This window comes from Lithobates pipiens, unplaced genomic scaffold, assembly GCF_037356315.1.
Source record: "Lithobates pipiens isolate NorthernLeopardFrog02 unplaced genomic scaffold, aLitPip1_a1.2 Scaffold_8, whole genome shotgun sequence".
Classification (NCBI taxonomy): domain Eukaryota; kingdom Metazoa; phylum Chordata; class Amphibia; order Anura; family Ranidae; genus Lithobates; species Lithobates pipiens.
Window position 1 is genome coordinate 347,278,998 of NW_027507903.1, and position 13,778 is coordinate 347,292,775.

Sequence of the window (13,778 nt, forward strand, 5' to 3'; positions counted from 1 at the left end):
TTGGCTGTGACACACCTAATTCTACACCTTCATTCCTCTCAGAGCAGGTTTCAGAGAGGACTGAAGGTCTAGTGGGGTTGTAGATGCCAGCTGATGAGGAGCAAGGAGAGGTCCGCTTTGTTCTTTGGTGTGGGTCTTTGAGGTACGCTTGCCAACGAGCTGCATGGCAGGTCAACATATGTCTGGTCAAGCATGTGGTGCCCAAGCAGCTGATGTTTTGGCCACGCGAGATACGCTTGAGACATATGTTGCAAATAGCAGCGGTGGGATCTGATGCACTCGTCTCAAAAAAGGCCCACACCGAAGAACTTTTGGAATATCGTGCAGAGGCAGCGCCCTGCACAGGCGGAGCTCTGCAGTGTGATTCAGTCGGTGTGCTGCCCTTAAGCTGGCCCCGGAGGGCATCCTGCCTAGTTGGAGATGTGCCTCCTCCTCCTCCTCTCTCCTATCAGGCACCCACGTGGAGTCAGTGACCTCATCATCCCCTCCCTCTTCGTCACTGGACCAAACCTGGGAGTATGCTGGAACATGACTACCAGATTGCTGTCCTTCTTGAGCATCCCCCCTCTCTGGGCTCACGCTACTGCCTTCCTCTAGCTGGGTATCATCATCAAAGCCTTCAAAATGCTGGGCATCTTCCTGGAGCACTGTGCTCAAACAGTTCGCGGGACTCCTCAGGAGGACATGCTGGGTCTAGGGAAGGAGTGACTAATGACAGTGAGACGAGCTTAGTCATCCACTCTACCAAGTCTTCGGCATCTTGCGGCTCAACACGTCCAGCTGCCGAAAATAAGGACTAGCGTGTCCCATGGCCATGTGCTGATGACGATGCACCGCGTCCACGACCAGCACTGTTGCCTCTAGACACAGAGCCTGCTTGCCCTCTTTTATTGGCTTGTGACTGTCTGCCTCTCCTTGTTGACCTTCCAGACATACTAATAGCCTGCAGGGAGATGTAGATGCACAAAGCTGGGACGTATATACTGATTATACTGCAGCTAGCAGAATCAACTGCCTGCCTGTAGTATTATTACTATGAGAACACCAGCAATTGGGGTAGCTTTACTGTAAGTGCACACTGAGCAGATGCCACAGTATAACGACTGTAATTACTGCAGCTGCCTGCTGTATAGGATCAGCAAAACACAAGCAATTGGGGTAGCTTTAGATGCACACAGTGCAGATGGCACAATACACCGACTATAATTGCTACAGCTGCCTGCAGATAGGATCAGCAGAACACCAGCAATTGGGGTAGCTTTAGGTGTACACTGTGCAGGTGGCACAATACACTGACTGCAATTGCTGCAGCTGCCTGCCTGTGGTATAGAATCAGCAGAACACCAGCAATTGGGGTAGCTTTAGGTGTACACTGTGCAGGTGGCACAATACACTGACTGCAATTGCTGCAGCTGCCTGCCTGTGGTATAGAATCAGCAGAACACCAGCAATTGGGGTAGCTTTAGGTGTACACTGTGCAGGTGGCATAATACACTGACTGTAATTGCAACAGCTTCAAATTAAATTATTTCGCTTATATATATTATATATATATATTGGATATAAAAAGTCTACAAACCCCTGTTTTAATTTCAGGTTTCTGTAATGTAAAAAAATGAGACAAAGATAAATAAGGTAAATAATTTTAGAACTTTTCCCACCTTTAATGTGACCTATAAACTGTACAACTCAGTTGAAAAACAAACTGAAATCTTTTTTTTTGGGGGGGGGGGGGGGGGGGTATTACAAAAAAACTAAAATAATGTGGTTGTATAAGGCAGGCCATACATGGGTCGCATTTCGAAAGAATTTTCTTTAGAAAATCTAAGCTAAGAATTTTCATTTGTATTTCGCACCATTAGCGGGCTGCAGCAACAGCCGATTTTCATGCGACAATTTGAGTAATCGGATATGTTGGACATTTTTTGAAAAGCAAATCTCATTTTTTAAAGGTATCAGTCAGGAGAAGGGTACAAAAGAATTTCCAATTCATTATATATACCATGGAACACAATGAAGACAGTCATCATCAAGTGGAGAAAATATGGCACAACAGTGACATTACCAAGAATTGAACATCTCTCCAAAATGTATGAAAAGACAAGAAGAAAACTGGTCAGGGAGGCTGCCAAGAGGCCTACAGCAACATTAAAGGAGCTACAGGAATATCTGGCAAGTACTGGCTGTGTGGTACATGTGACAACAATCTCTTGTATTATTCATATGTCTGGGCTATGGGGTAGAGTGGCAAGACTGAAACCTTTTCTTACGAAGAAAACCACCCAAGACCGACTAAATAAAAAATAAAAAAACACATCTGAGGTCTACCAAAAGCACGTGGAAAAATGTGTTATGGTCTGATGAAACTAAGGTTGACCTTTTTGGCCATAATTCCAAAAGATATGTTTGGTGCAAAAACAACACTGCACATCACCAGAAGAACACCATACCCACTGTGAAGCATGGTGGTGGCAGCATCATGCTTTGGGGCTGTTTTTCATCAGCTGGAACAGGGGCCTTAGTCAAGGTAGAGGGAATTATGAATAGTTCCAAATACATGTCACTATTGGCAAAAAACATTCAGTCTTCTGCTAGAAAGCTGAACATGAAGAGGAACTTCATCTTTTAGCATGACAATGACCCAAAGCATACATCCAAATCAACAGAGGAATGGCTTCCCCAGAAGAAAATGAAAGTTTTGGAATGGCCCAGAGCTGAATCTGATTGAAAATCTGTAAGGTGATCTGAAGAGGGCTGTGCACAGGAGATGCCCTCACAATCTGACAGATTTGAAGTGCTTTTGCAAAGAAGAGTGGGCAAATATCGCGAAGTCAAGATGTGCCATGCTGATAGACTCATACCCAAAAAGACTGAGTGTTGTAATAAAATCAAAAGGTGCTTCAGCAAAGCATTAGTTTGAGGGTGTGCACACTTATGCAACCATATTATTTTTTATTTTTACTTCCCTTCACCTAAAATATTTCAGTTTGTTGTTCAACTGAGTTGTACAGTTTATAGGTCACATTAAAGGTGAAGAAAGTTCTGAAATGATTGGACTCTGTCTCATTTTATTGCATCACAGAAACCTGACATTTTAACAGGGGTGTGTAGACTTTTTATATTCACTGTACAGTATCCCACAGAAGTGAGTACACCCCTCACATTTTTGTAACTAAAATATCTTTTCATGTGACAACACTGAAGAAATGACACTTTGCTCAAATGTAAAGTAGTGAGTGTACAGCTTGTATAACAGTGTAAATTTGCTGTCCCCTCAAAAAATTAAACACACAGCCATTAATGTCTAAACCTCTGGCAACAAAAATGAGTATAACTCAAACGGTGTGGGACCGTGCCATGCATTCTGAATTTAGACTATTATGGTTTTGAAGTAAATTGTTCTGTTATATATTCTTACTTTGTCCTTTTTTGTTTACTTTAGTACAAGCAGATATGATTTCCCTGAGGAAGCCAATGGTTTGGTGAAACATGTAGGAGCTGATATCTCAAATCACAGGCAAACACAAGATCTATGCCTGTGTGATTCCTTTTGGTTGCTTAATAACTGAATAATCAATTGCTTAGTACCCATTGTATCAACTTTTGTTTATGTCATATTGTCTGTATTTGTTCAGTGTTTTTGTATTTTTGTCATTAAAATAAAATTATATTGTTAAATACATTTTATACATATATAGTATCCCTGTAGTTTTTGCCACCAAGATAATCCCTTTCCTCCTCCTTCTCTTCCCCTTTACACAATAAATCCAGTAACAGGGATGAGGTGCCATATTCATTGAGGTTCTTACAGTCACACCCCCCTTTCTCCATTTTTTAACTAAAAATGTCCAAATTTGACCCAATTAGCCATTTTTCCTCCCTGGTGTCATGTTACTCATTGGTGTTACAAGGTCTCAGGTGTGAATGGGGTGTTTAATTTGGTGTTATCGTTCTCACTCTGTCATACTGGTCACTGGAAGTTCAACATGGCACCTCATGGCAAAGAACTCTCCGAGGATCTGAAAAAAAGAATTGTTGCTCTAAATAGAGATGGCCCAGGCTATAAAAAGATTGCCAAGACCATTAAACTAAGCTGCAGCACGGTGGCCAAGAGTATACAATGGTTTAACAGTTCCACTCAGAACAGGCCTCACCATGGTGTCAGGGCTGGCTTAGCCCTTCTTTCTCTGGGCTGGCCGCTAAGTTGTCGGCTAATTGCCAGCACTCTTCTCTCTCCACAGTTACCAGCTGTTCCTGATGATGCTCTTCTGACCTGCCTACTTAAAGCCTTCCAGCTCACTTCACCTCTGCCTTCACCTTGGGCACATCACTAGAAACCATCTCTTGCGGTTTGTTTAAAGACTGGCTTGCTGACATCCCTTCTGGCACCTTATCCTGCTTGCTGTTGCTCTACTTGGATCCCTGACTTCTGGCATGGCTGACTACCCGATCTGGTTCCTGGACTCTGGCTATGCTTGACTACGCTTTTTCTATTTACCTTTTATTTTTTTATTAATAAACAAGTGTGATTTAATTGTACTTCTGTCTCAGTCTGATTCTTGGTTTCTGACAGTAGGCGAAGGCCATGAATTCAGAAGATACAGTCAATCTACTTGTTGGTAATATTTTTTCCAGATTGGATGAGCAAGATTACCGCATGGATCAGTTTGCCATGGCATTACAAATGCTCCTGAATCGCACGGCTCACCTGGAATCCCCCATGGTGGCTGCTTCAGTACAACCTGAGTCGCAGGCCGTCCCTGCTACTGCGCGAGTCTCTGTGCAGGCACCCACCTCGAGTATTACCTCTATAAGAGGAATGTCTGGTTCTGCTCTGCTTCCCCAACTATTTGGGGGCGATCCAGTTCAATTCAGAGGGTTTCTCAATCAGGTTGAGATATACTTCAAAATGCTGCCCCAGGCGTTTCCCACGGACAGAAGCAAAGTAGATGTTGTGATATCTTTGCTTTCGGAGAGAGCCTTGGCCTGGGCTAACCCTCTATGGGAGACGCAAAAACCTGTTGTTTTGAGTTACCCTCAGTTTGTGGCCTCCTTTAAAAGGGTATTTGATGTTCCCGCACGCTCTGCTTCTGCTGCCAAGTGCCTCATGTCCATCAAACAGAGTACGAGAACTGTTGCCCACTACGCCATTGAATTCTGTACTCTGGCAGCAGAGGTTGCTTGGAACAATGAGGCCCTTGTGGCTGCTTTTTCTCATGGTCTCTCGGATTTCATCAAGGATGAGATAGCAGCCCGAGATATACCCACTGAGCTGGAGAGCTTGATCTCCTTTGCCATCCTCATTGACTCCAGACTCAGAGAAAGACTTTCTCTTAAGGAGCGCTTGCGGAAGCCTCCCATATGTTTGCCTCCAAGCTTTGTAGTCCCACCCATGCCTCCCTCACCTCCCATGCCTTCTGGTACCGAGTTGGTCAGTGAAGATGAACCCATGCACCTGGGCTTCATGCGTCTCTCTGCGGATGAGAGAGCCTTTAGGAGGAGGGAGAGATTGTGCCTTTATTGGGCCAGGCAGGTCACTTTTTGAAGTTTTGTCCTACCCGTTCAGGGAACGCCCGAACCTTGAGGTCCTGTCATGGACAGACCTTAGGTGGTGTTGTTTCGTCCCCAGTTATCCAGAAGCATAAGCCCCTGGTTTTGGTCACCATTTCTTGGGCTGAGTCGTCCATCGAGATACAGGCTCTAATCGACTCTGGGGCTGCGGACCTGTTCATTGATGCTGCATTTGTTTTGCACCAGTCGATTCCGCTGCAGCTGCATGACTCCACTAGCCATTGAGGCTCTTGACGGGAGACCTTTACAGCCTGCCCATGTGACTCATGAGATGGTTCCATTGTCCATTGCCGTAGGGGCTCTTCACCATGAGATAATCCAATTCCATGTTATTTCCTCACCCAGGGTTCCGCTGGTTATTGGTTATCCTTGGTTACAGAGGCACAACCCCTCTTTTGATTGGCTCCATGCTGAGGTTCTCTCCTGGTCACAACAATGCATTGAGACATGCTTCCTGAAGGTATCCAAGGTCCTGTGCACCTCTTCACTCCCCTCCCTGCCGGAGGAGTACCGTGATTTTAGCGATGTCTTTGATAAAGTTCATGCCGATAGTTTGCCTCCACACCGGTCTTATGATTGCGCAATTGACCTTCAACCTGGTGCCATACCTCCTCATGGTTTACCCTTTGTCGGTCTTGGAGTATAAGACCATGGAGGAGTATGTTGCTGACGCACTTTCTCGAGGTTTCATCTGCAAATCCTCATCTCCTGCTGGTGCTGGTTTCTTCTTTTTGAAAAAGAAGAGCGGTGAACTGAGACCTTGTATAGATTATAGGGGTCTCAATTGTGTCACGATTAAGAATGCCTACTCGATTCCATTGATTGCAGAGTTATTTGACCGCCTCAAGGGAGCAACGTTTTTTACAAAGCTTGACTTGAGAGGGGCATACAATCTTGTGCGCATTAAGGAGGGCGACCAGTGGAAAACTGCGTTTAATACCAAAACAGGCCATTATGAATACCTGGTAATGCCTTTTGGCCTTTGTAACACCCCAGCAGTTTTCCAGGAAATTATTAACGATGTCCTCCGAGATTTGTTGCAGTTGTGTGTGGTGGTTTATCTCGATGATATCCTCATATTTTCCAAGTCCCTGGAGAGCCACCACACAGATGTCTGTCGTGTGCTTCAGAAACTACGAGAGAACAATCTCTATTGTAAACTGGAGAAGTGTGAGTTCCATCGTGAACAGGTTACATTCCTGGGCTATGTCATTTCCACTGCTGGTTTTTCGATGGACCCAGAGAAACTTTCAGTAGTCCTACAGTGGCCTTGACACATGGGTTTACATCCTATTCCACGTAATAAGTTGCCCACCTCTAAGGAACTGGCTTCCATTGTCTCCATTTATGGCAAATTATGGTTTCCAACCTTCCATGTTGCCTGACTCATTTGTTCTGCAGAGTATTTCTGCATTAGAGGAGCATCTCCATGGTCTTTGTTCCATTTGGGTACAAGTCCAGGAGGCTTTGTGTCATGCTAATGATAGGTACAGACTCCATGCTGACCACAGACGCCTGCCTGCACCTTCCTACCAGGTTGGGGACAGGGTCTGGCTGTCATCTCGCAACCTCTGGCTTCGTGTTCCCTCATTGAAGTTTGCATCTTGGTTTATTGAGCCTTTCCGTATACTTCGCAGGACTAACCCAGTGGCTTACGCATTGGACCTTCCTCCTAATATGCGCATTTCAAATGGGTTTCATGGGTTTATTGAAACCGTTGGTCTGTAACCGATTTACCACCTCAGTGCCTTGTCCTCACCCTATTCAGGTTGAGAACCATGAGGAGTATGAGGTACAATCCCTGGTTGACTCCCGTATGTTCCATGGGCGCATACAGTACCTGGTGCATTGGAAGGGGTATGGTCCGGAGGAACGCTCCTGGGTTTCATCCTCTGACGTACATGCCCCTGTCCTCCTCCACGAGTTCCATAGATCGTTTCCCCTCAAGCCCGGTGGCCCTCCGAGGGAGAGGGGTCATTGAGGAGGGGGTACTGTCAGGGCTGGCTTAGCCCTTCCTTCTCTAGGCTGGCCGCTCAGCTGTCGGCTATTTGCCAGCTCACTTCTTTCTCCACAGTTACCAGCTGTTCCTGATGATGCTCGTCTGACTTGCCTACTTAAAGCCTTCCAGCTCACTTCACCTATGCCTTCGCCTTGGTCACATCACTAGAAACCATCTCCTGTGGTTTGTTTAAAGACTGGCTTGCTGACATCCCTTCTGGCACCTTATCCTGCTTGCTGTTGCTCTACTTGGATCCCTGACTTCTGGTCTGGCTGACTACCCGATCTTGTTCCTGGACTCTGGCTATGCTTGACTATGCTTTTTCTATTAACCTTTTATTTTTATTAATAAACAAGTGTGATTTAATTGTACTTCTGTCTCAGTCTGATTCATGGTTTCTGACACATGGTCGTAAAAAAGGAAGTGCATAAAGAATTTAGATTGCGAGCTAGCTGCACAACCCATATAATTCTACAAAAAATATAAAATATGGGTTTTTTGGCAGCAATGAGAAACAAGAATAAATACATGAAATTATTTTATTAATCCAAAAATCATTGTATCCACCATACGTTAAAATTCAAGCTCTAGAACATATTGTTTAAACAAATAAATGGATGGAAATACATACATCGCTTAGTACATAAATCATGAAAACAATTACAGCAATTTTTTAATTATTAATCCATTGGGTTAAACCATTGAGTAAAAAGCACCCCTGCTACCCCGATGCATTTCGACCTTCTAGGAATTATCAATCACACCGATAAGTGTCACAAAATGAGATTATGTATTTAAATAATTATTTCTCACTAATATATGGATTTACACTTATGTCATGTCGGTTAAATCATACATTTTCACCAATATATAAAGTTATACTCATGTCGGTAAAATAAAATAAAAATCTATTAAGGGAGTATCTTTTTTTCCCCTTTTTTTATATATAAATAATGCCAAACATATAAGACTTACCTGATATATCATTGTTTTCAGGTGCGGCCACCCACAGGGCGCTACAAACCTCCCCTCCTGTTCCCCCTGGGGAAACTCCATATACTGTCATCTCTTGTAAGTCCGTGATTTTCTATACCTCCGTGGAACTCCCCCTTCTCTTTCCCTGCCCCCCCCCCCCCAATTCTAGTGGGCGGGATGAGTGGGTAAGAACATCACGGTAGCAGGCCCAGGACTACCCTCAGAGAGAAAGTATAGGCCTATTTCAAACATCCAAATGAAAGCCTCTGGTTGAATTTTAACGATTCGGGGGAATTGGTAAATATTACATGAGAACATTAAGAGAAATAACAATAACCATATAATTCTTTGATAAAGTTTGAAATTCTCTTTTTTCTTTCTCTTTTGATTATTTGCAGAAATATGACTAAGTTGCCCCCTCTTTTTTTGCACTGTTTGTCCCTGAAGAAGAACATAATTCCTAGAAGGTCGAATTGCATCTGTGTAGCAGGGGTGCTTTTTACTCAATGGTTTAACCCAATGGATTAATAATTTAAAAATTGCTGTAATTGTTTTCATGATTTATGTACTAAGCGATGTATGTATTTCCATCCATTTCTTTGTTCAAACAATATGTACCAGAGCTTGAATTTTAACTTTTGGTGGCTACAATGTTTTTTGGATTAATAAAATAATTTTATATACTTATCCTTGTTTCTCATTGCTGCCAAAAAAACCCAAGTGGAACCCATTTTTTATATTTTTTTATATTTTCTGACACATGGTCAACCAAAGAAGTGGAGTGCATGTGCTCAGCGTCATATCCAGAGGTTGTCTTTGGGAAATAAATGTATGAGTGCTGCCATCATTGCTGTAGAGGTTGAAGGGGTGCGGGGTCAGCCTGTCAGTGCTCAGACCATACGCCACACACTCTATCAAATTGGTCTGCATGGCTGTCATCCCAGAAGGAAGCTTATTCTAAAGATGATGCACTTGGGGGAGGGCTAGCGGCGGACATGTGAACAGCGCTGTGAAGGAGCTCTGGCCAAGATAAAGTATCCTCCTAACATCCTGAGTGTCAGAGACACGGATCCTCCACAGCACCTGCACCCTTACACTGCCTGGACCCAGCAGATCATCAGGATATGGTGAAATAAGGACCGGCACCCATGGAACCGGCCTCAGATCGCCTGTCCCGCTTTGCATGGGGATCCCAAGATGACGGCGAACATGAGGCAGCAGACCAGGGCCCCTGTATTACACATCGGAGTGGGGCTGATAGCTTGCCCACACAATCTTGAAAGGTAAGCCTGCTGCCCCACAGATCTCTTTGAAGGAGAAGAGGCCTGTCCCTGGATATATTGTCCCACAGATATACAGGAGAAATAGCGCTGGCAGAGAGGGAAGTGGAACCCTCATTAAAACAAATTATTGAACACATTAATGGGATGAGGGCAGAAATGTCTTTTCTGAAGCAAGATGTACAGACCATTAGGGAAAGGGCCTCAGAAGCAGAGCAAAGGATTCGTGATTTGGAAGATGTGGTACGCCCCATGGAAGGCAAAGTACAAAATCTGCACAGGGAAGTGAATGCTCATAATGATAAGCTATGAGACATGGAAGACAGACAAAGGAGGAACAATGTCTGCTTTGTAGGTTTCCCTGAAAAAGCAAAGGGCAGAAGATCCAGAATATTTTGTGGAACTCTGTCGTAACGATAATGACTGACACCACCTTTTCACGCTTGTTCGCCATAGAAAGAGCACACAGGATCCCTTCTAAACCTCCTCCTCCTGGGGCACACCTGCGCCCAATTATTCTGCACTTTAGAGGTCGTGAAAGCATACTCAGAGCAGCCTGTACAGGGGAAGAACTACAATATAATGGGAACCGAATTTCCATATATCCGGATTTCTCTGCAGCCACACAGAAGCAAAGAAATAGAGAGAGAGACGGCGCCCTCTAAGTGCAGCAGTAAAGTTGCTCAAATTTATTAGAAATGGTTAAAAAACACTCACATTAAATTAGTGGTGTACAGGCACATCAGGGATAAAATGTTTCATCCGTAAGTCCATGAGGGCGACTCGCAGGGCTGTAAGGCAAGGTTTCTGGCATCTGACTTTATTGACCGATGGTAGGTGTTTTGGTCTATTCCATGTATTTCCTTGGAGTGGTCAGAGCAATCAGGGTAGTGCTGGTAGCTGTGGTGCCGTTAGTCCGGTGTTCGGGGAGTCGATGTCCTCAGGAGACGGGCTAGGCAGAGCGGCGCTTCGGAGCATGCATGCTCCTTCATCAGGCTTCAAGAGCAAAGAGCCAGTTTCACTCATGTGAAAAAAAGACTCTGAGACTTACAACTAGCGTACAGTATGTGTCATGGTTATGCAGTGATCTTCCTGTGTTTGCTTACCTCCCCTCATGTGTTCAGACTAAAGAGGCCAGCCACTTCCACCTGGTGGTTTTTATAACCTCTCCTCTAAGCATGGCTCCACCCCAGGCCCTATCAGGGAGCCCTATATTAACCTGTGCACTGCAGGCCATCAGGGCTGATCAACCATTGTGTATTCCTTTGTGTGTTAGCTTCCTGCCGTGTGCTCTGCTACTGTTTTCCGTTACCGACTTTGGCGTGTCTTGACTATCCTTGTTTGCCTGTGATCCTGACCTTTTGGCGTGTACCCGACTATTCTTGTCTTCTTGTGGCCCCGACCTTGGCTTTGTCCCTCACCATCACTATCCTCCTGTTGCCTACTGTGGGTGTGAGCTGGGGGTCACGACCTGGAGCCAGTTGCAGCCAAGTCCATCCTCTCCACTTGAGGCTCTGGTGAACACCTGCTGGCTCTTAGACTCCGCGCCCCAGGGAATCTTACGCTCTAACCCCAGTGGGATCTGTCCCCCGTCTGCAGCAGTCAGTCGTAGGGTCTACAACCTTGCGGTGCACTCCTGATCCCTACGGTGTGCACCTGTCACCTCGCCTCAAGGTGACCTGACAGTTTGATCAGCATGGACCCAGCTGACATGCCGCTTCCTGCAGATGATCTATTGCAGAGCTTAGTTCGGCGACTTGAGACCCAAGAATCGCATCAGACCCAGGTGATGCGATTCCTTCAGGAGTTGGCATCCCGTTTTGAACAGGTTCAGGCCTCATTAGGACTCCCAGTTCAACAACCGCAACCGCTATCTGCTGCTGCACCTATCGCATCAGTCGCAGCCACACATTCATTACTACTACCAGCTCCTGTCCGTTTCTCTGGGGACTCCAAGGCTTGCAGGGGGTTCCTTAGCCAGTGCACTTTTCATTTTGAACTTCAGCCCCAAAACTTCCTGTCCGATCGGGCAAAAGTCGCATATATCATATCCTTCCTGTCCGGCGAGGCGTTAGCTTGGGCCGCCCCTCTGTGGGAAATGAATGATCCACTGGTTTCTAGCCTGTCTGATTTCTTGAAACTTTTTCGGAATATCTTCGAGGAACTGGGTCGTGTCTCCTCAGCGGCTAGCGCTCTTTTATGTCTCCGTCAAGAGTCCGCTTCTGTGGAACAGTATGCTCTTCAGTTCCGTATTCTCACAGCTGAATTGAGCTGGAATAATGAAGCCCTAGTTGCAACCTTTTTACATGGCCTCTCTGATAGAGTGAAGGATGAATTAGCAGGAAGATCCCTTCCTGCGGATCTGGACAGTGTCATCACCTTGTGTAACCAGATCGATATTCGCTTTCAGGAGAGGGCCCTGGAAAAAAGACGCCAGCACTCCCCGTTCTTTAGGCAGCCTGAGTTCCCAGTCCCTTCTCTTCGATCCGAGGAGCACCCCCTGCCTACCGAGGAACCTATGCAGTTGGGCTGGACTAAGTTATCTCCCAAAGAACGCGCTAGGCGCAGAACTCTGGGCCTATGCCTCTATTGTGGGGCCAAAGGTCATTTCCGTGACACTTGTTCTCTTCGTCTGGAAAAACGCTCAGGGCTAATACATCTGGAAGGTGGCATATTAGACCCTGAAATATAACCTTCACCTTCTCGTCTTCTCCTTTCTGTGTTGCTTCATGTCGGTGCTTCCTCTCGTTCGGTCTCAGCACATCTGGATTCCGGACCTGCTGCCAATTTCATGGATTGGGAAACTGCATCCTCCATGAGAATTACCCTTTTGCCCCTTACAACGCCATTGGGGGTCTTGCCGATTGATGGCACTGTTCTCCCAGGGGGCCCTATCCGCTTCCAGACTCTTCCTGTTAAGATGTCAGTAGGGACACTCCACCAGGAGTGGATATCCTTCCTTGTCTTACCTAAGGCTTCATCTCCTATCATATTCGGTCTTCCTTGGTTACGGCTCCATTCTTCACATGTTGACTGGTCTGCCGGTCAGATCCTGGCTTGGGGTTCCTCCTGTTCCTCTTCCTGCCTACTCAAGGGTACCCCAAAGGAGAAATTTCCTGTTACCACCGTCTCAGTATCTTGTGCTCTTCCCGCTGTACATAGTGATCTCTGGGATGCGTCCTGCAATAGTCGGACTGATGCACTCTCTAGGTCATGTGGTACTCTGGATGAGGGGTCTACCTATGAACCTGAGTCGATCATTAACTCCAGTTTGCATAACCATTTACCTTTGCCTGTCCCTAATTTCCCTTGGACGCCCAGCCAGACTAACTTGTCTGCAAGTTCCACAGTTGCTATGCCCTGTGATGCGATTGAGATGGCCGCTACACCTGACAATACTATTCAGTCGACCTCTGCACCAGTTATACCAGTCCATCCCATGCCCAATGAGCTTCCTGCTTCTTGTTTAGCACCTTCGGTGACCTGGCCTCACCCTACTGCTACTATGTCCGTTCAAACCCGTTTAAGAGGCTCAATCCATCCTTTGGATAGAATACCTCATTCGGCCAGGAGGGGTTTTCAATCTTTTTCTCAGGGTTCTCTGCATTCTGTTTGTGTTGCAGCTACCCGGCTTGACTCTTGTGACATGTCACTTTCTAACCAATATGACCTCAGGGATCCACTGACCTCTGCCCAGTCTGGTGGTCCTGTCATGGATGCCCAGCGTATCTTTAAAGGTGTGGGGGTCCCTGCTCAGACTCCTGATCTTCTCATGCCCTTACCCATTCCTAAAAAGCCTTTAGTCCTCAAGTCCTCTTGTCCTCTCCCTACCTCTGTTTCGGTCTCTGAGGATAATCTAAAATACGAGGTTAGTCAAGTTTTGGATTCCCAGGCTCCGTAAAGGCATTCTTCAATACCTCGTACTTTGGAAAGGGTTGGGTCTTGAGGAGAGG